General features: G+C 36.4%; 1 protein-coding gene across 1 annotated transcript in view; it reads right to left on the reverse strand.

Moving 5' to 3' along the window:
* The window catches only part of LOC149084823 (uncharacterized), a 98460-nt gene extending 85723 nt beyond the window's left edge, over positions 1 to 12737 (reverse strand). Inside the window, exon 1 of the mRNA XM_089233854.1 lies at positions 12655 to 12737. The gene's annotated coding sequence lies outside the window, so the exon portion shown is untranslated. The remainder of the gene's footprint in view (positions 1 to 12654) is intronic.
* Positions 12738 to 26309: the final 13572 nt, after the last annotated feature.

The following is a 26309-nucleotide window of genomic DNA, read 5'->3' on the forward strand; positions in this document are numbered from 1 at the left end:
GCTGGGAAAGAACTAGTATTTGCTAGTAACATTAGCAAAATGTGTGATTGTGGGCTCCCAATAATTAGGCCTCCAGAGCCTGTTAAAAGAGGTCTTTTTTTGTTAAATTTGTAAGACAAGATAGTTAAGTAAAAATAAAAATTAAAGCATGTAAATATTGCTATTTTTATGTGTGTGTGACCAATACAGGATAAAATATATGTTTTCTTTCAAAAATTGAAGTTTCATCTGAGCCCAGATTAAAGAAATGTCCGAGCTTTTCATTTAATAATTTAAGATAGGAAAAACTGAAGTGAGACAAAGTGACCCACATGCAAAGGTAACATTAACCCAAAATGATTTCATTTTTTTAATTAGAGGTGAAGTTTAAAAAAAGCTTTTTTTTATTTACATATGCTTAATATAAGATAGCCTATCGATATGAAAAAGTCTACCAGAGTTTAAAAATAGTAATAATATTGGGTTTATATTGGAAAGTGAATTTGAAATTTTTAAAAAATGGGCCAAAATATAGTCTACGTTTACGGTACTATAAAGTCAGATAAAGTGAATGAATACTAACATAATTAATTAACAATATTTATTCGACCGATCTTGGTTGACGAACCACTTGACATCCGTGTGGTTAGCGCACCAACATCAGAATCAACAAACCGTGGGCTTTTGTATGGAAGCATTGAATCTCTGACTCCGCATGGTAGATTCTAACCCAATTAGTCTTCGCGTGCTTAAAATGATAAAGCCAGTATGTGTAGACCATCCATTATTACTGGATAGTGGTAATAATATAAACGGGACATAACTCGCTTCGGCTATGCATATACCAAAATTGGAACGATAAGAGAGAAGGAAGATTATTGTTGAACACGAGTCAACAACCACCTCTATCATTAATTATCTCTTCAACCTAATTTTCATAAATAAAATCAAATCAGGTTTGATGTTTGAAGAAAAATACCTTTAATATACACGTCTTTTTCCAAAAAATTAGATCACCCCAGAAATTTACGAGAGCAGTTCATGAAATGCTTAAGTTGGAAAGTGCAAATTAAGAGTACGGTTGTATATATATATATAATTTGTATTTTAATCTTCTAAGTTCTTGAGCATATCGGTGGCACAAAAATCGCATAAAAAAGATTGAATGTTTCTTAAAGTGTCAAATTACTTTTTTCTCTTTGAAAAAATTAGAACACCCCGAAAGTGTTGTTTCAAAAACTTAGAGCATCTGACTTGAAAAGGATTATTACATGGATATTTTCATGCAAATTTACATCAACTTGATAAAATTCATGTTTTATGTTTATCCTCGTTATACATGTAAACCTAGATATCTTCAATCTTCCCAATATGGGTAGAAAAAGACATTCTGCAAACGACAAACTGTAGGACAGTATGAGGAAACGCGTGCTGATATCGTACGAATACATTCTACAGTGGTCATTTTTGCTTTGGATTTTATGCACCAAGACATTGAATTTATAAGTCTTCAGCACAGATCTGGATCAGACCTCAACCATAAATCTCATCGTCGCTATTTTAGAACTGATAGCAGTTCTGAAACATCAGATGGGAAGATTGAAGATATCTAGGTTTACATGTATAACGAGGATAAACATAAAACATGAATTTTATCAAGTTGATGTAAATTTGCATGAAAATATCCACGTAATAATCCTTTTCAAGTCAGATGCTCTAAGTTTTTGAAACAACACTTTCGGGGTGTTCTAATTTTTTCAAAGAGAATAAAGTAATTTGACACTTTAAGAAACATTCAATCTTTTTTATGCGATTTTTGTGCCACCGATATGCTCAAGAACTTAGAAGATTAAAATACAAATTATATATATATATACAACCGTACTCTTAATTTGCACTTTCCAACTTAAGCATTTCATGAACTGCTCTCGTAAATTTCTGGGGTGATCTAATTTTTTGGAAAAGGACGTGTATATGCACAACGGATAGAAAGAGACCTTGAAATCGGTAGCAAATGACTTTATTTATGTTAGTTAAAGCACGAAGAACAATTTAAAGAAATAGTAATAATGAATAAATATACTTTTGCACCTGAGAAGCAGCTGTTTTATGAAACATTGTAGTATATAGTTTTTTTTGTAAAGGTTGATATTTAATGACCTTTTAACCTCTTCCAGGTGTTTCAAATTCGACGAACGTGCCTTAAAATCGTTGTAATAGACGCCTCTTTTGCCATCGGTCTCTCGAATTCGGTATTCAATGCATACGTAGGACGTGAAGGTTTTCGATGTATTATCACCCTAGAAACGAATGTCTTTAGTTTGGGAATAAGTTCTATTCTTAAGCGATGATACAGGAGTATCGAATCCCGATATCAGGTTAGATAAACGAATCACATTTTTTTGAATGTTCTGAAATAAAAAGTATGTTTTTTCCCGTCAATTGGAATACAGGTAAAAAATATGGAATAGTGTTTTTTCACAACTGCGTGTTCTCTCAAAATTTAAAATTTTTTTATTTGAATATGAGTATAGTTTCAAATTTGTCAGTTTCTAGAAGTTCAAACTCAAACTTCAACAAAAACTAAAAGTATTAATAGGTGCCTCAGCGGTGGCTCAAGCCTACCTGCCGCACGGGTGCAAAGTTTCATGTGCCGTCCTTAAAGACAATTTTGACGAAGGTCTGACAGGGCTTGACAAACAGCCCAGATGAAACTGGTATAACATTTTTCTTAGCACAAAGCCGCACATTTTACAAGTATACAGTGACCGCGACCATACATCCTGCTTTTAAAGAAGCTGTCCTGTATTTTTTTCCGGGATTATTATACCATTCTAAATTATTCCAGATAACTTAACTCCCATTACAGCTCTTGCACTTATGCTGTAAAGAGAAAGTATAACGAGCCGAATTTTTTTTAAGGAAGGATTTTTTTTAAGACAGGTGAGAAGACGAATTTTTCCTTCGCCTTTATTTGACCGTTCCAGAAAAATTACTGGGTGGGGCACAAAAAGGCACACTTGCCCTAACGGCCCCCATGAGAGGGGGGGGGAGCTCCCGTACTGGGGCACGGGACAATTACTATCATTTTTTGTTTTTCATGCTATAAATTCACTATAGAAGAGTTCGTGAATAGTTTGGTTTGGGTAACTCGCTAAAGCTTTCAGTCTAAGGCCCTGCTTAAGGATGTGGGGGCCATGTTTGCCCTTGTGAAAGAGTACATTCTTGTTTCGGTATTACGATCACACTACCTGTTTGTCCCCTCACGTTCTGTCAACATCTTCGTCGTCAAAGTATGACTCAAAAGCATGATGTCATTTACCATTGGAAATTTTTAAAAAATTTAGGTGTCTAAAGTCTATTAGTCTATTTAAGCTGCCGTCCCTAACAACCTGCTACCCGGGTGCACTGTGCCCCTTGCACCCTCGCTTAAGCCGCCCTTGGGCTGTCTGGTTTTTTCAAACTTTTATAGCAAGTGATACCTCGCAAAAACACTTACCACAGCGAACGCCGGTACTAAAACGTTCGAAAAATGATTATACAATATATTACATACAGGGGGTGGACAAAATAATATGCACACCTGTGAAATGAGACAAAATCTTTATTAATAGGCTGTTGTCCCTCCTTTTCATTAATTACAGATTGTATCCGTCGTGGGATGGACAAATACAAGTCATGCACAACAGTCACAGGGATACGTAGCCACTCCTCCTGCAAAAAAGTCACTAATTCAGAACGTGTCTTTGGAGGTGGAAACCTACTGCATATTTTGGCCTGCAAAATACCCCACAAAGGTTCAATTATATTAAGATAAGGGGATCGAGCGGGCCACACGAGGTGTTGCAGTTCATCATGGTGTTCATCAAGTCAGTCTCCGGCAATTCCAGCAGTGTGAACGGGCGAATTGTCTTCTTGGTTGAGAATCAGGGAACAAATATTGCACCATTGGATGAAGATGGTCGGCCAGAATACTGACATAAACCGCTGCTGCATTAACCCGCCCATCCAGGGCAGCAAGTGGGCCGAGATCACGATGAGGCATCGCGCCCCACAGCATCACTGATCCCCCTCCATGCTTAACAGTAGAAAGGAGACAATCAACGTCATAGGCTTGTGCTGGCGTTCTCCAAACGTAAACACGTCCGTTAGTCTGGAATAATGTGAACGACGATTCGTCTGACCAGATGACATTCTCCCATTGTTGTTGTGTCCAATTCTTATGTTCGTGACACCATGTTTGTCGTTTCAAGACATTGCATGGTGACACCAATGATTTTGGAATAGTCGCTCTACCTTGTATGTTTGCTGCATGCAGTTCACGGCGTATAGTTTTTGTCGATACACCTTCCTGTAGATGTGTGTTCATCTCAGATGTTATCTCGGATGCTGTTATCTTGTGCTTTCTGGCCACACAATCCGATTCAAAACCCTTCGGGGTCTATGAGCCATCTTCGACTTTCGGTCACTGTTATGCTTGGTATATGATGTCTTTCCCTGTTTGCTATAAGCTGTCATTACCATCGTCACAGTACTTCTCTCGACACCAACAAGGGTGGCCGTTTTCATTACTGTGGCCCGGCAAGACGGGCTCCAACAATCATGCCTCTTTCGAAATCTGTGAGCCATAACGAAGTTTTAACGCCCCAATATATATCGCATCCGAACGCTACGACTAGACTGATGTGTGCACATTATCGCCCACTAAGTGGAACTCTTCCACACTAGAGGGCGGGCGTATACTACAGGTTCCCTCAAGTGTTTTGTTTTGCACAGGTGTTCACATTATTTTCTCAAACCCCTGTATATTTACGCATTCAAAATTATTCAATTTTAATTTATGAAACAAGTAACGACAGATATTAATCGTAACATTAGCTCATGTTAATATCCACTTTTTGACGCAATAATTAATCTCACATTAAAACAGCAGTGAAATGCCGCATAGTGTTATATTGGGGTTACGTGCGCTCCATAAAGAAGTGCAATATTCTGAGGATTACTCAAATCTATTCGAAAAAATTTGTATAGATTTTGGTTTTTATGTTCTAAGGGGAATGTAATCTTTAGTTTAAAGTGGATGGAGTTCTTCTTTTTAGTTTTTGGAGGAACTTAAAGAATGAATGGTGACCGGAGTAGCTCAGTGTTTAAAGCATTCGTCTATCATTTGACGGTTTCAACAGCTGGCTGGTGCGATGAACTTAGGAACGGAAATTCAACCGCCTCTACGGGAAATCGAACCTACGTGCTCTCGCATGCCGGGCGAGCGCGCGGGAACACTAAGCTACAGAAGTAACGAACTGCTTTTCTTAGCGCTTATATGTAATAGGGCTCGATTACCAGTAGAGGTAGTTGAATTTTCTTTCCTGAATTCATCTTTGCATCAGCCAGCTGTTAAAACCTTCGTATGAATAGCGGAGCGCAACATCATACACACACATACACAAGCGCACGTCGGCGCGCACGCACTTCACGCACACACATCTATCTTCAGATTCATCTATCCCTCCGATACAAGACCAGCACTTTGCTCAAATTTAAATAATCCAATCTTTGGCTAAAATCTCTTCTTTTGGGACAGATTCACTTTCGGCTAAGAAAAATAAATAACGAAAAAAAACCTTGAATGCGAGACTATAATACTTACGTACTCCAAAATACCGTATATACTCGTGTATAAGCCTAGTTTTTTCAGAAAATCTATCATAAATTGAGATGGTAAGCTTATACGCGGGTCTCAGTTTCTGAGGAAAAACTTCAGCCTGAGTTTTATTGCTCCCCCTCCCCTTACAGCATCGTGTATTGATTCTGACCCACAAAGTTGGTTCAATTCTGTCCATGGAAACATGGACAAAGCCATGTTGTAGAATCATGAGACCTTCTGGCTTAGCAAAAAGTTGGACAAAATATATGGTAATTGCTATGAAAGGTCATCTGAGTTATTAAAATAAAAAAAATAAACTTTATACAGTCCTCGTGTGCCTAAAATCCCTATTAGAAAGTTGTTTTGCCCCAGTCTCTCAAAATAAAATTATTCCATGTTTTAAAGTACAATATTCGCTTAGATTTTTGGATTCAAAAATCGCTGAAAATGAGGAAAATAACATTAATGCTGTTTTTCCTAACTTTTCTTCGTTTTTTGGATTCGAACATCTCAGTGAATATTGCACTTAGAAACGTGCAATTGTTTTTAATTGGCATCAGGAGAGACAGGGCAACTACTCTATAATTGGGTTTGTGGGCACACGGGGACTGAATAAAAAAGTTAATTTTTTAATTTTAATAACTATACAACCCCTTGCAACATGAATGACACATCTGAGTACTACTCGTTATTTTGATACTTTTTCTAATTAGAAGTATGCCTCTAGGATCAATGGTTCGCTAGTAAAATGCCCTACACCCTCCTACCTAGGCACCTTGTATATAACTTTTATATATTAGAAATATACTTTTTTTTCTTTAAACTGTGTCTGATTTTTTAGGATATGCCTATACACGGGTTTACAATTTTCTATCGTTTTGATGCTTATAAACGAGTATATACGGTGCGTATTTGACTAAGTCACCCTCCGGTTAGATTTCATCATGACCAGAAAGGAGAACAAAAAAAATTAGAATATTTTCAGTATATTGGAGAGAAAGAGATCCCAACTACTTTACAAGATCAGTGAAATGATAACGGGATTAATGGTGTAACTTACCTTTGAGAAATAAAACAGCACAGCAAATATAAATAAACTTGATAAATGAATGAAACTTGTAAATGTAGTCAAGCTAATTTATTGCAACATAAAAAGAATCCACCCGAATCAGATTATTCACCCACAGTCCAAGAGGAAAAATATCATTCTTCAGCAACTGACTAACGAAATATGGAATCTGAAATAGCCAAGCATGGATATAATCTCGCTCTTTCCGCTAGCAGAAAGCCGAGTTCTAGCCACTGGTGTGAACACAATGCGTACTCAAACAAATATTTTGATGTCGAATCAAAAATCGAATTTAATTTGAGATAGTGAGTGTTTCATGTTAATTTTATGCAAAAGACAACCTCATGGTCGGGCTTTTTGGTGGATCTCAAGAGCATGATTTTTTGTAGACCCACATCTAGCTAATCTCTATCTTATATATAAATGTAAAAGTATGTCTGTCTGTATGTATGTATGTTCTTTATACAAATCTACAGTTTTAGGCCGATCGTCGCCAGATTTTGCTTATATACCAAACAGGACCAGGAATGAACCGTAGGCTACTTTAAAAGTTCGTCAGAGCTGGGCAAATGCCCAAAATGGGCGAAAAACTGTCGGGCAACAATGGTTTTGGGGTCTCAACAATCACTTTCGGAACGTTTATTTTGGTTACCGTGGTTCCCAACAATGCGTTTCAGACGTGTATATGCCTTTACAATGGTTAGTCACATCTTTAATGCTGTCAGTATAACAGTTTATTCCTTTATAATGGTTTGTCACTTTTCCAATCCTCCCAGTAATTGAAAAAAACCCGGGAAGAGCCAGATAAATATTTTTGCTTGCCAAGGGGCCATTCAAGTATTACGTCAGCATCGATAGGGGGAGAGGGGTTTCCGATTTGCTGACTTTTGATGACAAGGGGGGGGGGGTTTGGATGATGCTTACGTCATCAACCACCTTTTATGAAGATATGAAATATTCTTAATGGCATCTTATTCGGCGCTCCAAAAACGGAAAAACCTTTCGATAGTTATTGGGCACGTGAATTAACATTCTACCTATTGATATAAGTCCCCTACAGAGCCACTTTAATGATTTCTAAATGTTTCACGGATCCTTCAAGTGCTCTGGAAATGTTTCCGGGACGCTTATGTGCTCTGGAACTGTGCCACTCATCACTCAAGTGATCCGTAATTATGCCGCTTATTATTATCCGTAATTATTTCCACTTAAGTAATTTGGGAATGTTCCGCGGGTAACTTGAGTGATGTAGAACCACACTGGGGCCACTTAAGTGCTCTGGAATTGTGCCACGGGTCATTTAAGCGATTTGTAAATGTGCCGCTTAGTTCATTTTAACAAAATTAGGTTTGAGGAGGCAAGCCACATCAGATAAAATTCAGGGCTACATTTGGTCTGCTGGTCAAGGTTTTATCATATATGGCTTAAAGGATGGGTAACAGTGAGTTTCTTGAAGTGAAATTTTGAGTTCTTACCATTGAAATAGCATTGAAATTAACATAAATCGACTAATAAAATAACATAAAGTATATATTGAGTAAGGTATTTTCGAAATTTTAATTTTTTTTAAATATTTTTTGCATTAAAAATATTTTTTTCGTCTGTGGGGGGAGGCGCACAAACTCCCTATGCCCCCTCCCGCGTACGTTTCTGATCCCACCAATAGGAGGTAGGGGGTGCGTTAGGATGTAGGAGGCAGTGATGACAAAATCATGCTGACAAGTGGGGAGGGGGTCAAAAATGGCTAAAAATTTGCTTGCGTAATACTTGAACGGCCCTCTATATACAGGGTGTCCTGTAAGTGCTAATGCGGCCTTTATCTCATCGACCGCCCATCGTAGAGGTACGGTTTCAATTTAAAAAATGCTTAAAAGGCGTTTGAATAATATTCGCTGCACAAGCTGGACGCGTGACGTCGCCAACATCAGAGGACAACAACTACGACGACAAAACAGGGAATAAAAATGTTTAACGCCAGCTGATGAACTAAATGCTTGCCTCAAATCATCAACACTCTGACACGAAGTTAAAAAAATATTATTATCCACCAACATACGAGTTTCAACTGCAAAATTACTCAGCACTGCTATCATTTTTACATCAGTTGATCAAACTTGACAATAGAAGAATTACCGTAGATCCAAGCACTGGACTGATTACGTTCCTAAATGGATTTTACCAGTTGTTAAACTCAGTTCAAGAAATTGCAGACAAAGTCTTCGCAAACATGCAACAAAAGCACCGACACCATGAGTGGCTTTGTGAGAGATAGTTTCTGGCATCGAAAAATGGCAGTGTGAACAAGATCAACGAAAAAATCCTAAAAATTATTCCGGGAGACTCCACATCTTACAAATCGGTTAACACTGCCAGAGACACAGAGCAGACAGTTCTGTATTTTACAGAATTTCTGAACTCTTTGGATGTTCCGGGTGTGCCACCACACAATTTGACCCTCAAAGTCGGAGCACCTATAATGCTTTTAAGAAATTTGGAGACACCGAGACTCTGCAATGGCAGCAGACTCTGCGTGAAGAAATTGCACAATTACATCATCGAACACCGGTTCTAGCTGGATGTGCCAAAGGAGAAGACGTCTTCATTCCACGTATCCCAATTATCACTGAAGAAATGCCATTCACTTTCAAGCGATTACAGTTCCCGATTCGTTTAGCTTTTGTCATGACAATCAACAAAGCGCAAGGCCAGTTGTTAGCAGTGGCAGGTATCAACCTACTTGCGCCCTGTTTTTCACACGGACAGCTTTCCATCGCCTGTTCGCGTGTTGGTAATCCTAAAAATGTGTAGGCCTACATCTACACACCAGATGGACAAACAAAAATATTGTGTATACACAAGCGATTGCCTCAAGTTTTAATTAAAATATTTAAAAAAAAATAAATTTTTTCTTACTTGATGTAGAAATTTTTTTGATTAAGAAATAATTAATAAGCTATATATATATATATATAATGTTTTTACGGGGCAAGCAACGTCGCCGGGTATCAGCTAGTAGCATATAAAAATAAAAATTATTAGATCCATCCGAGGCCGCCTAGGATAAGATCTAGTCAGTCTTCCCGCTTTTGATGCCATGCCAAAAGAGGTTCACAAAAGTGCACTTTGAAAAACGTATCACTACAGTAGAAACTCTCGATAACGAACACTAGAACCAAAAATTTTGTCCGCTGACGGGGAGTGTCCGCTAATGGAAGGTACGACACAGACACAGTGTAACCTGGCCTATACGACTTTCATATTTATAGGACGTTTGGCTTCGGTCGCAATTTTGTTTCCTATACATTTAATGTTAAAATAAAAATGTTTGTGTGTGAGAGAGAGACACCGGTGGTTATATGCATAATCACCAATAGTCTCGATAAAGAAAGTATGATTAAATTTCACAACATTTATCAATTTTACCGGTGATTATCCATAATTCCCAAATAAATTTGCAAAATCTGGTAGATAGATATGGAAAAAATTATAAAAAAAAACTTCCCTTTTCTTCACAAAACCAATTAATTATTTTTCTCCTTACGTGACACGTGCACTACACCTATTTTGCAATAAAAATTAAACTAAATTCAAAACATTTTTGTGAAGAAGATTAAAACATTTTCATAACAACATTATCAGTCTTGTAATGTTGGCTTTCTCCACACGTTATCAACAAACAAAACCAACATTGCCATCCGAATTCGTCATCCTGGACCATAGTTATACTCAGTTAATTAAATAATTAATTGACCATTTATCACATTTACCAACACGAGCTTGGGATTAAACATGATAAATTCTACGTTTGTGGTCAAAAATCAATAAATTATAGTTTGGAAAAAAAAATAGAATTCGCCCGATTTTACTGTCCGCTATCGAGAGTGTCCACTAACGTGGAGTGAAATACATAAATGCCCTATTCCATGGAACCAAGGGTCAGAGAAGTGTCCGTTAAGAGAGGTTTCACTGCATTGTACAAGCCACCCAAGAGCTAAGGCACTCACTTTCTTATTAAATTTTTTTTTTTTTTTTTATAATAACGTGATCCACACGTATTCCGTATGATCCGTCCAGGGAATTCGTTAGTGTTAGTAAACATCCATGCCCGAACCGGGATTCGAACCCAGACCTGCACAGTGAGAAGCCAGTTCCCTAACCATTCGACTGCCTGGAATGCAAGACGTATGCATAAAACAGTTGAGAAGTGTGTAAGGCCGGTATTACACTATAAAAGTTTGATAAAATCCCTTGTATAAAACTCGAAAATTCAACCAATAAAGTTCATAGGTTACATTTGAGCAAATGAAACTGATAATCTTATTGGTGGCATTTTTCAAGTTTTATAAAATTACTTTATCAAACTTTTATAGTGTAATCCCGGCCTAACAGGTAAAACAACGTCTATGGAAGCTTGCTGGAGAATCTTTGATAAAGGATACTTATCTTGTTAGAGTCAAGAAGAAAATCTGGGGAACTGAATTCAATGAATTATGGCTGTACTGTTTTTGTTCTGAACTCTTATACTGTAAATTCCTCTCCATCTGAGTGAAAATATAAGTCTAACTTCACGCTGACTAACACTCGCTACTGGTTGTAGTATATTCATGAACACTAAGATAAAACATATATAATACTTGTATAAAGATAACCAAATACAAGTATAACGTGACTTTACGACTTTGTCAAAAGATCGTATTCTAACGCGTAAAACAAACATATCTTACCATAATACGGCAACTGAAACGAACCATTAAAATAGCATGAAAAGAACTCGGTATATAATTTACCCTACCGTCGTTCACTTCCAGTGGTAGACTTCAAGTATATACTTTAAATATTATGCATAATTTAGTTCGGCGGCGAATTCGAGGTCCCTTTGTGCAAAGCTGACTGAAAAATACATACAGTACTTGACTCAAACATACCCGAGTTCATGATGATTTAATGAATAAAGCTGCGTGTCGTTGCTGTAATTCCGTGCAGTGAAATTAAACTTAAATGTCATTAAATCAAAATTTTCAAAGCTCAAATTACAACTTCATACGCGTATACATACACAAGTTATGGAGATATTAAGCTAAACACTTGCATATATTTAGTCACTTTAATACTCTTCAATTTTCAAACTAATAAGAGTTATTTGGATACTTTCTCCAATTGGAAGTATGCATCTAGGCTCAACGGTTCGCGAATTATTCCTCCTATGCATCCTGTATAGTAGTTGTGTTAACTGTCGTGTGTAGAAAAGTTTGTGACTTCGTTACTGTGTGTAAGTGTGAACTTTGACTTTGGTCCTGTTAATAAAACATTCATTGTTGTGAAAGCGCTTGTCTCAGTTGGAAGTACTATAAAAAAAAATCCTCTATGTGTGGGGTTCACTCCTATAAAAACGTATTGAAAAAACAAAAATTACAAAAACGGATGTAAATTGGTGCTCTTAGCATATATTTAATGTAGACATTAAATCAATGCATAATGGAATTAATTAGAGTGGATTTTTTTAATTAGCTAAAATAGAATTCGGCGTCCCTTTGCGCAACCGACAGAAAAATACATACAGTACTTAAGTTAAACACACCCGAGTACATGATGATTTAATGAATGAAGCTGCGTTTCGTTGCTCTAATATAGCGTGCAGTGAAATAAAACTTAAATGATATGAAATTAAAATTTTCAAAGCTCAAATTGCAACTTTATATACGTATACATTCATAAATTATGGAGATATTAAGCTAGACGCTTGCATATTTAGTCACTTTGATATTCTACAATTTTCAAAGTAATAAATGGATTTAATATTCATTTTTGAAGAAAACGAAACTAAATATTTCACCAAAATCATTAAAAGTGCTGTGAAGTTTTTATGGAGAATTTAAACGCAAAAATAAATTTGGAAATTATAAAAATTTCTTGGAGACAGTTTAATTCGCGATGAAAAAGAAATTTATCAAAAATTACTTACATAACTTTTTTCTCGTGCCGTGCGTTGTTGGGAAACGAGCGCACACGTGTAAGAGTCAAGTTCATTCTGATGTGTTGTCTGATGTTTCGCTTTGAAACGGCGCTTTTCCTTGTGAGTTCTGTAGCGATGGTTGCGCCACCTTGTTCTCGTGGCCTACGTTTTTTTTTTTTTTTAAACGCATTCCTCTTTTCGCCGATAAAATATTCTTAAAAATAAAAATTGTGGAAAAAATATTTATCTTATTTTGCCATAAGTTTTAGACTCTTGCTTGGAATATACAAAAAAAGTTATTCTCATTAGCATGAAAATTACTTATAATTTGCAGATATACTTCATGTTATCTCTGGAACAGTAACTCCCAAAAGTAGCGCCGTGAGATCGGTTAGGAGTTACGGTGCTTTTTTTAGGGGTGCCACCAAAGTACTTCGAGATGAGGTAGGAGCAGTGTTATCCGAAAATACAATTTTTGAGGAGTAATTTCACTCCTCTTTAAAATTTAAAGGGGCATTTTGTAAAGCAAGGGGTACTTTTTTATCGGTGAGAAATAACTCGTTAAAAAAATTACTCAAAATTTAAAGGAGTATTTTTACCCCTCAATGAAATTTGGAAGAGTAAAAAATTGAATTTTGCCGCTATCACGAAAAGTTTGGGAATCCCTGTTTTAAGCGGGGATTATACTGTAAAAGTTTCATAAAAGTTATTTTATATAACTTGAAAAATGCAACCAATAAGCTTATTGGTTACATTCGAGCCATTGCAACCGATAAGCTTGGTTGCATTTGTCAAATATTATAAAAGTTATAAAAGACTATTGTAAATAAAATAAAACGTTTGTAGTTTAATAGCGGCCATAGGTGTTCCTTAGGCCGGAATTATACTATAAAGGTTTTGTAAAAGCCCTTTGATAAAACTTGAAAAATTCAACCAATATAATATCACCGGTTGCATTTGCTCGAACGTGGCCGACGCGCTTGTTGGTTGAATTTTTCAAGTTTTATAAAAGGACTTTTATAGTGTAATCCCGGCCTTAGACCGATATTACACTATAAACGTTATTTGACAAAGATCTTTTATAAAAAAAGTTTGACACAAAGGAAAATGGTAGTGTAATGATCAACTTTGATAAAAGGCGTGCTTTGTTAAAGTTTCATTTATCAAAGTCAGCCTTTTCATTCAATATTTGTAGAATATTTAGGTTGATGCGCTTTTTATCCTGCAGTTTCAACGGCTGAAGACTACATACATACATACTTTGTGATTTGATTAAATAATTGAAAATGAGTGAAAGATCTTACCGTATGAATATCAGAGATTTAAATTTCTCCGTGATGTCCGACATTCTGACTACAAAAAACAGAAATAAACGATTGGATGCTTATAAACAAATAGAAAAGGTTTTCAGAAAAAATTGAAAATGTTTTCAAAACAAATTTTGCATCATTTTTCGTGATGTTGAAGGTCCCACCTTCAGAGTCAAATACAGTGATACCTCAGCTAACGAAGATGATTCGTTCCGGAATCACGTTCGTTAACCGAAACGTGATTTCCCATAGGTTTCTATGAAAAATCATTTTATTCCTTCCAGCTTCTGCCCAAAATGTAAAGATAATTTTTTTTAACGCCAAGGAAAGCCATAAAAACACAAAAACTGATTGAAGGCTAAAATGAACAGCTTCAAAATTGAATAAATGAGAATCTACAGGAAGATGAGAGTTGCTTGAAGATCTTTTTTCTAGTATGTATACAACCAACACACTAGCTTTAGTCTGCTAAAGCTCGTGTTGACACAACTCAACGAGTTCGTAGGTGTCCCCCATCCATTTGTGATTTTGTCAGCTCATTTCTGTGTCTGATACATGCAGATGGAAAAGATAATCTCCTAGAATGTCCAGAGTGTTCAGCTTGATGCTAAGTGCCTTGTACAAAAAGAACGCTTGCTCTGAAAACCACCTTTTTTTTTCAATGCATTTTCTATTAGCTGAATCTTCCATTTTCATTTCACCAGAAATGATTCAAAGAATTTCAGAAAGAGAAGTGTAGATACATCTGAAAAAAGGTTCCGAGATGGACATTGGTTAATCGGACTCAAGTGAGCATGAAAATTGGCATGAAAATTCTGATCACGACGCGGCTGTTTTTTATTAGCACGGGCATCCATATCAACAAAAATGTCCGTTTGTCGAATCCGTATTTGTTAGCCGATGCAGAAGAATCATGAAAAAAATCTTCGTTAGCCGAAAAATTCGTAAGCCGAGTTATCACTGCATGATTGAGAGTAAAGAATTGAAGCTCACATTCTTAAATAGTTTATGTAACTTCTATGATCTTCCGTGCAGCTCCAGAAGAAAGTTTTGTAATGCATACCTTTCAACTCTCGCCGAGCAATTCATGGTCTCACCCCCACACACGCTTCTTTTCCTATTGTTTAAAATCTAAGCCATTACAATGAATGCAAATGATAAATTTGCAACAGCAATTGGTAAAAATACTTGATCTATACCTACTACCGATAACAACATAAGTAAATTAAAAAAAACTGACCAAAACTTTAAAAAACTATTTTTATGAAGCTTTTATACGGTATAATATGATCCATTTATTGTCCTAGACATTTTATAAAATAAACTTAAATAAAAGTTTTATAAAAGATCTTTGCCCAAGAACTTTTGTAGTGTAATACCTGATATACCGTGGGATTACACCATAAAAGTTTTATAGACAAGTTCTTTTATAAAACTTGATAAATGCAACCAATAAGCTTATCGGTTGTGCATTTGCTCGAATGTAACCGATACGCTTACTGGTTTAATTTTTCAAGTTTTATAAAAAAATTTATGAAACTTTTATAGTATACTACCGATCTTTTTTACACATATTTTCAAGCGTTATCATCATTATTATTAACACCGGCGACTGAAATTTAGCAAATCAAATCAATGACATTTATCTGTTGATGAAGATCACAGAAAAAACAGCATTCAAAGAATCGTTAAGGTTATAATCACAGATATTGTATATTTCATTATACTCATGTTTATTAAGCCGGGATTACACTATAAAAGTTCAATAAAATATATTTTAAAAAACTTGAAAAAAAACAACCAATAAGCCTATTGGTTACATTCGCTCGAAGTTTTTCAAGTTTTATGAAAGAGCTTTTATAGAACTTTTGTAGTGCAATCCCAGCCTCAAACCCCTGCGTATGACTGACTGCCTTGTTCTGAATTCGTTCCACGATCGACTATCTCGTTATATACTAACTCTAATGAGACAACAACCAGAGGTTCGTGAATAAAAAAAGAGAGTATATCCTTCAGAATGTGCAGCAATATATGAAATTAATAAACAAGGTGTTGCAATGCATTTTAAGTGGAATTATGCAGATGACCGTTGGTCATTCCACTGCCGTTTGGTAGTCTGCCAAAATCATCCGCGCGTTCTTGTGAAGGTTCTGAAAGTAAAAAGAAGTAAAATTCTTTTAAGAGAAATAGCAAAATGTGGAAGCCTTTGACAAGCTCTTTTAAATATGAAATACCCAAAAATCAAATGACCATTGGAAATCACGGAGCGGGATAAAGTGATACCATCCGGTTTTTTTTAGTTTTTTTTTTTTTTTTAATGGACGCGTAAATTAGTATAAATCATTCGACGTGTCATGTTATGCGCGGTACCGTGTGTAAAGTAGCTATTAAATGACATATTCAGGTTGAATCGTAAATTAGGGTAGTAAATCCAGTGTTTTTTGATGCCTGAGTAGGTGTTGTTGTCACGGTACTTGAAGTGAGTGCTCCGTGTGTCATTTGCTGCACTGATTTCTTTCATTCGTTGGGAACGCAGCTATAGTATAATTCATTTTTTTTGGCGACTTTTTGTGATTTTCTTTCCATCATATTGACGTTTGTCTTACTGATCGGCTATTTTCGGCTACTTTCTAAAGGGGGGGGGGGGCTAAGCCAACACCTTCTATAGCAGGTATAGAAGGTGCTATATTAGATATAGAAGTCTGCTATAGAAGGTGTTGGCTATAAAGCACACGCCACTCATCAGAAGGGATGGTTATATTATTTGAGAGAGAGTTTTCTGGTCTAGGATGTTATATTTTTAATCTCGATCCCTTATTTAGTTCTGAGAATGTTATTGTTTTTGTCATTCGTTTTTTAGTATTATCACTTTTTGGCGATGTGTTGGCGATTTTTTTCTTTGGCAAGGACGTCTGAAAGCATGCCATCGTTTAACTCTTGGCAACTTCTCGTCATATTTTCGGGCGTTTTTCTCGCCAAAGAAAAAAATCGCCAAAAGGGACTATACCATAGCTGAGCCATTCGTTGTTATTTTGACTCCAATCTATCGAAGATAAATTATAAAAAAAAAGCATAAAATGGCAGTACATACGTACATACAAGATACATAGGAAAAATCCTGGAATTTCTCACTAACCGCTGATACTAGATGTATACTTCTAATTAGAAAAAGTATCCAAATAACGCGTAGATCTCAGATACGCCATTCATATTGCAAGGGGTTGTGTAGTTACTATAATAAAAAAATTAACTTTTTATTTGGTCACCCTGTCCTAAAAAAACTCAATTCAAAAGTTGTTGCCCTATCTCTCCCGAGCCCAACAAAAAATATTATTCCATGTTTTAGGGTGCAATACTCGCTTAGATTTATGGATTCAAATATCGCTGAAAATGAGGAAAAGAGCATCATATGATTGAGCTTGTACAGTTCTTTTCCTCATTTTCAACGAATTTCGAATTCAAATAAGTAAGCGAATGTTGCAGCTAAAAACATGGAAACTGTTTTTTGTTGGGCTCAGGAGAGACAGCGTAACAAATTTCTAATTGGGTTTTTTAGGACAGGGTATAAATAAAAAGTTATTTTTTTATTGTAATAACTATGCAACGCCTTCTAATATGAGAGCGTATCTGAAGTCTACGCGTTATTTGGATACTTTTCCCCCAATAGGAAGTATGTTTCTAGGATCAACACTGCGCGAGTTATTCCAGGATAAAGAGAATTTCCTATGCACCCTGTATAGTGGTTGTGTTTAACTGTCTCGTATAAAAAAGTTAGTGACTTTATCACTAAACTCACAGGTTCCTGATAATAAAATATTCATTGTTGCAAGCCTAAGTGTAGTCGGAAATACGATGAATAAGACGCACTCACCCCTTATGGTCCACCTCCATAAAAACATTTTGAAATTTTTTTTTTTACAAAAATGGATGTAAATTAATGCTGTTATAATTGAAACAATCGACAAAACACTGAAAAAGCAATTCAATTAATCAGTGTGTATTTTTAATTAGCTAACATAGTTAATTATAAGGGTAAAATATATAGTTTACCTTGATTTTAATGTTTTCTATATACAGATAAAATTTTGCTTAGCAAACTTTAATACTTTGTTTCTTGAATTTTATTTCCAGTTGCCTCGATTTCGTGCGATTTTATAAATATTTTAACATGTAAAATTTCAGCAGCCTTCAAAAAATGATACCATGATGGGTTTCTGACCGTGTACATGTATATTCATACAGTATATACGTGGTACCATAAATGGTTAAAGCATAAAACGCATGGAGTTTGATAGGAAGTCATTTGTTCATTCTGAATTTCCAGAATTTTAGGCTGAAAAAGAGTAAGATCCGTTTTTTGGTTGAAATCAGCTTGTTGGAACTTGTTAGTATTATGTTCTGAAATTACAATATATACCTTTATAAGGGGAATATCCTTACCATAATTTAATACTAATAAATAACGTTCCTTTTAATGTATTTTTTTAATACCTTTAAATACAAAAATGGCCTGATAAAGAGTAAACCCGTGGAAAAATAGATGTATAGTATGACAAGATAATTTTTGTTGAAATTTTAGTTTCGAATTATCATATATAGTTGGTAGCAAAATTGATGATGACAAGATACAGAGTTTGGATGCAAAATTTTGAAGTAATAATTTTTAGTAGAATATGAAAATTTTCGAAGTTGGAAAGTTGGAAATCATCAAAGCCAGCGCCTGTGCTCTTCATCGGGGGTACACCCCAACGCTGGCCGTTTCTGTGAGTGCTTGGGCAATGCCAAACACAGCACTCGATCCCCAACGTTCTGCCAAATAGTACCACGGAAGTCCAGCAACATACAAAATCACAGAAATTTGAATAAAGAATATAATATTTAAAGCAAAAAAAATGCGATCTAAACTATAATTTAAGGAAATAAATGCAGTCAGAATAAAAAAGTAGAGATGCTAATAAAGGTGAATTCGACAATTATATTCAACTTCATTTCCAACATTAATGTATTTGTACCTATAGTATGACATATATTTTTTATGGTGAATATGAAAATGTTTTTAAAGTGAGGAATTCTTAGCGAATGCACACACACACATTTCTGAGCTCGTCATAAAAATAATAAATAATAAGCAGGAAGGAAATAAAAAAATCATAAAATATTTTTTATGGGGTTTGTTTCACTCATACAAAAGTGATCTCAATTTATTTCAGATCTCATTGGTTTTGAATTCACTACAGAATATTTTAATAACTTACTTAAACTACTTGACTACTTGTACAGGGCGTTCATAATTAAAAGACCTTATTTTAAAGTATCCTACAAGTGAAACCAGTCATCAAAAAGGTGTAAAAGTTTGTGGAGGACTTCATGAAGTTATGAGAATTTGTTTCAGGGGGGAAAATTAGTTTCGCATGTCACCACCAGAGGGCGTGTCACTTTTAATACCTGTAGTAAACATGTAAATTTATGTGATGTCACGCAGCAGCTGTTATAAACTGAAGAACCAAAAAAACTGGTAACCTGCCTAATATCGTGTAGGGTCCCCGCGAGCACGCAGAAGTGCCGCAACACGACGTGGCATGGACTCGACTAATGTTTGAAGTAGTGCTGGAGGTAATTGACACCATGAATCCTGCAGGGCTGTCCATAAATCCGTAGGAGTAAGAGGGGGTGGAGATCTCTTCTGAACAGCACGTTGCAAGGCATCCCAGATATGTTCAATAATGTTCATGTCTGGGGATTTTGGTGGCCAGCGGAAGTGTCTAAAGTCAGAAGAGTGTTCCTGGAGCCACATTGTAGCAATTCTGGACGTGTGGGGTGTCGCATTGTCCTGCTGAAATTGTCCAAGTCCGTCGGAATGCACAATGGACATGAATGGGTGCAGGTGATCAGACAGGATGCTTACGTACCTATCACCTGTCAGAGTCGTATCAGAGGTCCCATATCACGCCAAGTGCACACGCCCCATACCATCACAGAGCCTCCACCAGCTTGAACAGTCCCCTGTTGACATGTAGGGTCCATGGATTATGATTTAATATGGATTATGATTTTTTTGTCCATGGTCACGTTTAACGATTCTCGTCAGTCCCGTTCTTTCATGATCTTTTCCCGGCCGCAACGATGTCGTATATTTAATTTTTTACCGGATTCCCGATATTCACGGTACACTCGTGAAATGGTCGTACGTGAAAATCCAAATTTCATCGCTACCTCGGAGATGCTATGTCCCATCTCTCGTGCGCCGACTATAACACCACGTTCAAACTCACTTAAATCTCGATAACCTGCCATTGTAGCAGCAGTAACCGATCTAGCAACTATGCCAGACACTTGTTGTGTTATACAGGCGTTGCCGACCGCAGCGCCGTACTCAGATTGGTTCCATATCTCTTTATTTACATACGCATGCCTGTACCAGTTTTTTTGGCTCTTCAGTTTAAAACCTAGAAACATTCGCGGAGATCTTGCTTCTCAATGTGTTTGCTGCTCATAATGACGATTTTGCGAGATTGCGCTTTCTTGGTTAAATTGTTTTACCAAAACAACAATTCCGCAGTAACTACTCTACGGAAATATCGGACTTGGAAGAGAATTCGAAAAAGTCCAATGAATGTTAAAAACCTTCGGAGTATGATAACAAAATTTGAAACCTCGGGATCGTTGGCTGTTCGTCCTGGAAGAGGAAGAAAACCCGTTTGTATAGACGCAGTACAGGAGGTTTCGCTTCAGGTGGAAGAGGACAGAGCTTCAAATTCTCGTGGTAGCTCTAGTGTCAGGCGTGTAGCACAGGCGTTGGATAAGCCGCATTCAACTGTCCGTAAGATCACGCGGAATATCCCCGATATTATCCGAACAAACTTTCACTTGTGCAGCGGTTGCTTGCACATGGTTACGCTCGACTCCGGTTCTCGCTGCAGTTTCTAGCTCGCGTTGAGGTCGATTCAAAATGACCTTGGAATATCCTCTGGACAGACGAAGCGCATTTTCACTTGGATGGTGCAGTCAATACTCATAACTGCCAAATTTGGGAACCAGAAAATCCACACGCTGTCTTAGAGGTACCGTTGCATTCACCAAAAGTGACGGTATGGTGTGGATTTACTGCATCATTTATTCTCGGTCCCTACTTCTACGAGGAGTTGCGTTCTACAGGTCCAGTGACATGTTCGATCACCAGGAAGCGATATGCATTGCTGTTACAGAACGAAATTGTTCCGGCTCTGCAAGCACGTCACTGCCTTGCAGACACAATCTTTATGCAAGACGAACCTCCTCCACACATTGCAATGTGTGTTAAGAATGTTCTTAAAACACATTATACAGAAGATCGTGTCATCAGCCAGGATCGTGTCATCAGCCAGGATCGTGTCATAAGCCGGCGCTTCCCTAATCTATGGCCTACCCGATCCCCGGACCTTAATCCATGCGATTTTTGGCTTTGGGGGAATTTGAAACGTCTGGTAAGTCGTGACAATCCGAGAACTGCTGAAATGCTGCCATTAAGGTTAGGTAAACTAACCTTAATGGCAGCATTTCACGCCACATGCTGAACACACTTCGGTCAGTTGTGCAACATGCCATCTTGCGATTTCACATGGCATCTGAACATGATGACCATCATTTGAAACATGTTTTGTTGCAGTAACAATTATTAAAGTGTTTAACAATTGTTAAAATTGTAAACGTTTGCCTAAATGTATCATTTCTTAATAAAACGCCCTCTAGTGGTGACATGTGCAACTAATTTTCCCTCTGAAACAAATTCCCATCAGTTCATGAAGTCCTCCACAAAATTTCACAATTTTCTGATGAGTGGTTTCACCGGTAGACTACTTTAAAATAGGGTCTTTTAATTATGGACGCCCTGTACATGAGTTAATCCATATTTCTTTTTGAAAGAACAGTGCAGAAGGTCTTATAAAAAGTGCAGCGGAATGCAATTGGTTGCATGCATTCAAAGTCAGCGGCGAGTAAAATAATTCGAAATTCAGACTGATTATTAAAAAAAATCCAGTAAGTGATCACTTCCAAGAATGCTAGATAAGCAAAACCTTTCACTGTAAAAGATTAGACCAACTTGAATTTTCCACTATGCTTGGATATATTATGGTAACTGAAATTTCTGTCTCTAGTTGGTATATGATTTCACTGTACGCAAAGTATTTCTGAGTGAAAAAGGTCTCTTGGTTCAGGAATAAAAACTAGAAATTTAAGCCATAGAGAGTGGAACATCAACAGGAAAGGTTCAAATTTTACGAAAAAAAAATTATTCACCTCGAATTCTGCGGTGGAGAAATATATATAAAAAAAAGGTAAGAAGGTTCATGCAAATGAGGTGGACGTGAGGGTTCGCCACGAACAAAACTATTTGGACGTTTTCCAAAATGACGCCAAACCAGCAGCATCTACGGAAATGTATTCCAGGCATCAGCTATCGCAGATTAGCCCAGTGTTATGCTCTAAGGTTTCTCCAGAGGGAAACTTTGCCTGTGTTGCTGTCATTTGCATCATAAAGTAACAAATTGCCGAGATCCTTCCATCGCCACTACCGCCATCATCATCAGCGCCTCCGCAACTTTCACCTTCTACTTCTTCTGCTCTGGCTAGAATTTGCAAAGATTTTCGGAATCTTCTTCGGTGTAAAGTCTCATGTCGTTAATATCAACTAGCAATCGAGATATGACCATGTATTTTTCTATATACTCGTCTTTCCCCCCCCCCCTTTTTTTTTTAACTTTCTCTCATCTGAAAGAGAAAATACTTTTCTGGTATTTTATTTTGAAGTCGATGTTGCCATTAGAAATTTTACTGAATAGTAAAATGCTAAGGCGATAAATGGGAAATTAAGAGTGAAGAAAAGAAATGTTTAATGACTAAAACTCGAGCAAGTCATAAACCACGCAAGTTGGGAGTCAATAAATCGATTTTCCTTCCAGCTTCTCAAAAAGCCACAGTTGGGTTGCAGTATGGCCAAAATGACAAACTTCTCGGTGTTATAAAATAAGGTGTTTATAAATTATTCGTTTTTTTTACCTTGATGTTTATTTATTTATTTGTTATTTATGTTTATATTGTTACTATAGATCTAACGGGGGAAAAAGCTTCAAAATGGTTTTAAAATAATTTCTAGTCTAAGTAATTTCTAGTCTAAATAACATTAGACCAGAGTTTCCCAAACCTTTTTGTTCCATTGTGAACTTCTTCATTCATTTTTTTTGTCTCATCGCCCTCCAACTCAAGCCAATCCATAGGATTCAATGTTGTTATATCCGTACCGTAGCTCCTATTACCCCCTCCAGGGGGGTTGATATTGCCCACTTTGAGAAACATTGCATTAGACCAGCGTTTCTAAACTTTTCTGAACCCAAGGACCAATAAAATATCCGACATGATTCCACGGACCTCTAACTCACAGCATGAGTGGTGTCACAATGTGTCCCATATTTTAAGGGATATTCTTTCATTTTTGTCCGTTCAGAGTTTACACATTACGTTTTTTTTTTTCACACAACGAAGCTTATTTGAATTTCTGATCTTTACTTAAAATGGTGAATGAAGATAGCTTTCATAACTCATATATGAATACTCATCTCACATACTAGTCATGTGATCAACGTTTTTTCCGTGAACTAAATTTCAAGTTACTGTGAGTTCAGTATTCTTTCATTCTCCACTCATTCATAATTTGCAGCCATTGCAGCAACAATTGGTAGTTTTGCAAACTTGTGGCAATGTTTAAGAAAACAATTGACAATATCCTATATTTTGCCATATTTCAGAGCAGTTTCCCGTATTTTCCTGTATTTTTCTCGATGGAAATGATCCCCAGTCATGATAAATGCTTTTCATGAAATATATTTAAGTTTACTGTCACTTTCTGCAGTCACTTATTTCCCCACTCTCCAGCAATTTTAGCAATAAAATGCAAATTTGCAGTTGATTGCATTTTTGACTACAATTTACTCCATATTTAGTATTGCGATAAACAGTATTTTCCTCAATTAGATATGATTACCCTAAGTGTGAATGTCTAATTTCTATTTGAACTCATATGAATATTAATAAAATCGATAAAATTTATTGATAGAATATTACTAAAATCAAAAAGAATATTTTTCATTTAGTTAGAAGAATTATCAAGTCTGCCTGCGGACCATTCATTCATTCAAACCGAGCATAACTCCTTTCTATCACCATGGGCAATTTACTACCGATTGAGGTGTGCCGAAAGTGCGTGTGTGCATAGTGAACTTACAGTCTGAGTGCGTATCTAGTATCGGGTTTTTTTTAAAATTTTCAGTGCTGCCATCTATGAGTGAAGTGTAATGATTGAATATTTGCCTGCGGACCAGCTCTGGTCCGTGGACCATAGGTTGAGAAACACTGCATTAGACCATGGCGTTTTTTCCGCTTAATAGGAATAATTAAGATCGCGTGTTTTAAACAGCAATTCATCTACAAAATTTAACTAGGAATGATTTCGTTATTCACATGTTTCAGCGTTAATGACATTAATTCAACACATCGGAAAGTTCACGTGAACGTCATTAGGATCTTCTCGAGGAATTCAGCTTAAGGAGTGGGGGAAGGGCAAAAAACCAATAATATTCGCACTTATTATTGGAATAAGGGAAATTATGGGGAGAGGAAATTTTTGGCCAGTGCCGCTTCTTCGTTCGAAATGTCAGTACGGCAACAGCAACGGAACATTAAGCGGAAACACACACATCTGAAAAACGGGAAATTGTTCATTCGCCATTTATTTCCTGAAATATTTGTCCACGTTTCTAGTCTTCCGGAGCTAGTAGATGGGAAAAAAATTCATTTAGCTCTTTTTATTTCTTCTCGAACTCCTTGTGCGTCCATCTTGGCTTCCGCTTCTGTTATTGTCGTTTCAAGCAGATCTTTGACCCATTTCTGGAGTTCTTGACGGCAAAAGTTCGGTACGCGATCTTCTTTCGGTACTTCTTCGATAAATTTCTCAATTTTTATTTTCTCCAATTCTTCCTTATCTTTTGTCCTGTTCAGTTCTTACAGCTGTCGGATTCCTAGAGAAAGAATTCAAAGAGTTTATTTTACTTCAAGTTTCCATCGCTAATATTAATTATATCCTAAATCTTTCGCCTTGCATTTCCGAGCCTTGTCACTATCTCTTTCATCCGTTCCCATTGTTCACGCGTTTCTAGTTCTTGTGTAGTTACTCTCAGACACTCTCCTGTACCTTTCTTATGTCGATGGAACTATAAGAATAGATTGTCATAGTTTCTCACTTTGCTTAAAAGCCTTTGGTGCATCAATTTCCATCTACTTAATTTCCTTGTCTGGAAAGAGCTTTTGTGAATTTGCTTTTATCCTTTCCCTTCCATTCACGGCTCGAAAGGCTGCCCAATACCGACTGCAAACCAAAGAAAATAACAATCTAACACATTTCGAAAGCGCATTTTAATTCATATCAAATCTGAAGAGCGTTTATTACATAACTGTTTAACTGCTTAATACATACACAGTTCTTATGAGCAAGAACGTTTTTCGATATTGTTAAATTGCTCCATCCTAGTGTATTAGGTGGAGCGATACATCAACATAATCTACATCTAAATTATTGTCAAAAGTAATGTACACTTCTTCGATCTTTTCATTTTATTTTAATGTGTCAGCTGCTATGCCTAGAAAGTGGAAGTAATTCAAATTTGATGGGTTTTTTTGCGTTTCTGATGTGCAAAACTTTACATTTTATCCAGGAATTTTTTACCATCTTACGGGACAAAATTGAATGTACCAATGATAAAAACTTCTTCTAAAACCAAATACATTTCATTTATTGTTATTCTAATAACTTCATCGTAAACTACGAAAAAAACGTTTATTCTTTTGATGATTTCACTGTATTTATTTGCAACATCGGGTGGCTGCAAATATTGAAGTTATAGAACCCAGCTAGTCGGGTTGTTTGTATTTTGATTAAGATAACGAAAAAAAAGATTTATACTACATCCATTGTGAAAAATGTCAGAACGTCAACAAAAACAATAAAAATCTCTCGATAAGCCAAATTCGATGTTACAGTTTCATAAAATAAAGCGCCTTCATCTCGTTTTTTGTTTTTGTTTGGACTTATCTAACAACGGAGGGAATATAGATGTTCTAAACACGTAAATAAAATGAAACAGCTCCATTCAACAGAATAAAAACAGAGAAATCTGATTTATTGGAGTGAAATTATATTATACAGTATTTTGTTTACCTTCCGATATATCTAACAACCGTACAGCATTAACATAAGCCAAAAGAAGCAAAAAATAAACATATTGTCAATGTCTTTAATATTTCGCTAAGAGAAACAGAGATTGT

This window comes from Pholcus phalangioides, unplaced genomic scaffold (genome assembly GCF_987345545.1).
Source record: "Pholcus phalangioides strain wild (caught in Gottingen) unplaced genomic scaffold, Ppha-v1.0 ptg000007l_1, whole genome shotgun sequence".
NCBI lineage: Eukaryota > Metazoa > Arthropoda > Arachnida > Araneae > Pholcidae > Pholcus > Pholcus phalangioides.